A 2,751-nucleotide genomic window follows, 5' to 3' on the forward strand; every position below is an offset into this window, starting at 1 on the left:
GTTTCACCTTCTTTTATATTTTCGTCCACTCTTCTCAATATAAAAAAAGGAAGAGAATTTTTCAAAAACAATAAAGAGATTATGACACAAATTAAAACGTTTTTACAGATTATGCAAAAAAATAAATAAATAAAGTAACTATTTTTTTTTCATTTATTTCTCTCTTTAGTTCCTCCGTCACATTTGTTATAAATTAGACGGAAAAAAGGAAGAAAAAGATTACGAAAATTCTTTTCTTTTTGTTGCTCTTTTGTTCTCCCCGTAACTTGTTGCTTTCTCCAATCTCCATACTAAGGCAAACTTCTTCTTTTTTAATTTGCTTTTGTAATAAAATTTGAATACATTTTTAAAATATATTTCTCATATAATTAAATATATAAATCTATACAATTTATATACTCTCTCCGTCCACTATTGTTTGTCAGGATAAGATCATACACAACCTTTAAGAAAAAATTAATATAAGGTGCAATTTGACTAATATAACCATACTATTAATCATTATTAAAATGGTTTGTACTTTTTTAAAACTGTATAAGCAACTTTTTTCACATTAAAGTAGTCTTGTAACTTTAAAATGACCAATACTTTTTGAAACCAGTAGTTATGTAATTATTAAGGACAGAATTGGAAAAAAGTGACTAATTGTTTCTTGATTGTTTTAATTGACAGTTATCTTTAGTATACCTGACAAACAATAGTCGATGGAGGGAGTATAAAACATTTTCATCTCACCTTGTTTTAAGTGTTATCTGTTTTTTTTTGTAGTGCCCAAACTTCAAATTATAAATCTCTGCTTATAGAACCTGAAAACAGAGACAAAATATATGTTAGCAAATATTTGTGAAATCTATACAAATAATTACATAAAAGTATGTGCAAATGATGGATAAAGAATTATAAAAGAGTCACATAAAGGGTACTCCCTATTTCCCTAATTACTTGTCAACATTTTCTTTTTTAGTTGTCCCAAATTACTTGTCCATTTTGACAAATCAAGAAATGACAATTTTCTTTTACCTATTATACCCTCAATTAATTACTTTAAAAAAGGTGGAACTTCTTGAAAATATTAAGTTTTTAATTTATCCACTTCATAATTAATAGGGGTAAAATGATAAACTCACTATGTTAATTATTAATTTCTTAATAGGTATGTCAATTTAAAAGTGGACAAATAATTATGGACAGAGAGAACACTATAGGAGGAAAAATATATGTTTAATGAGTAAGTAAAATGAAACTTAAAAGAAGGAATATGAGGGAAATAATGAAAAAAATAAAATAAAATGAAACATTTTAGCAAAGAAGGAAGTTTTTTATGGATTTGGAAGAGTAATAAATGTGTAATTAAGAGGTAGGAGATTTAATTAGAATTTGACCTTTAATTAAAACGTTTCAGCATGACGTTTTTAAATGACAGTTACAAAACGGTACTAAAATTTCTCTCTCACATTTAATATAGATTTAAAGTTTAAGCTTTTTTAAATTAAAAATACAAAGAAAAAATCCAAAAAATTGAAAAAAGGGATAAATCCATTTCGCTATGCCACCGCAACAGGCTTATGTTTCTCATATATATATATATATATTGTAACACCCCGAAACTTTCTAAGTTATGCCCAAACCATTCTTGAATTGCGTATAAGGTCATACTGAGTGACTCTTAATCTTTTTTAGGTGTTAAGGTAAATTCTTCAGTGTATGAATGATTTTTGGATATCAATTAAGGTCACTAGAAACTCCTAACACAAAGTAGAGTTGAATATATATTGTACCACCTTGAAAATTTCTAAGTTAAGCCCAAACCATTTTTGAATTGCGTATAAGGTCATATTGAGTGACTCTTAATTTTTCTTAGGTGTTAAGGTACATTCTTTAGTGTGGGAATTATTTTGGATATCAGTTAAGGTAACTAGAAACTCCTAGCACAAAGTAGAGTTGAATGTTTCCTTATCGATTAAGTTTTGATGTAAGATTCTACTTGGGTCAACCCTAAACGAATTTCTTTACTAATTAAAGACCCAAAACAATCAGATTTTCATATCTTAATCCATCATTCTCTTCTCTCTCAAACCCTAAGGCAAAATCCTAAGGGAAAAATCAAAGTAGAAGACCCCATTCAAGATTCTTTCAATTTTTTTCAAGATTCTTCTTCAAGGTAAGTTAGGAAACACTAATGAAAATCATAAATCTTGGCCATAGAGATTTCCAGAAACTAATTCAAGAATCTCAAGAAAGGTTTTCGTGATTGTTTACCTTCAAGCTAGGGTTTCCAGACTTCCAATCAAGTTCTTCTTCAAAAACTTTGTTTTTCAGGTATGTAAGGCTATCATAGTGTTGCACTAGTTCGTCCTCACGGCCTACATCTATATTCAGATCAGTAAAAAAGTAATCTTGTAACGACCGGGTTCCGTCGTTATAGAAAAGCCAATGGGGAAAAATTGGGGGCCGGAAAACTTTTTCGTAGTAACTTGAAATTTTCCAACCTAGTCCAGATTTGGATGAAATTGGAGTCATTAACGTGTAGGGAAATCTGGCATCAATCGGGTGATTTACTTATGATTTTGATTACATGAGTGGATAGATAACTCGTTAAGAAATCCGTACGACTTTACGGAATTGAATTTGGGCGAGTAGAACTCCCGAAATCGATCTTAGCGTGAAGGAGATTTTCTGAGCGTCGTTGGTTAGAGGTGTGTTGTGAAATGAGGGTCTTGGAATTATTAAAATAGCTCACTGTTTCGTGCA

Source organism: Solanum tuberosum, unplaced genomic scaffold (genome assembly GCF_000226075.1).
Source record: "Solanum tuberosum cultivar DM 1-3 516 R44 unplaced genomic scaffold, SolTub_3.0 scf00224, whole genome shotgun sequence".
Lineage (NCBI taxonomy): Eukaryota > Viridiplantae > Streptophyta > Magnoliopsida > Solanales > Solanaceae > Solanum > Solanum tuberosum.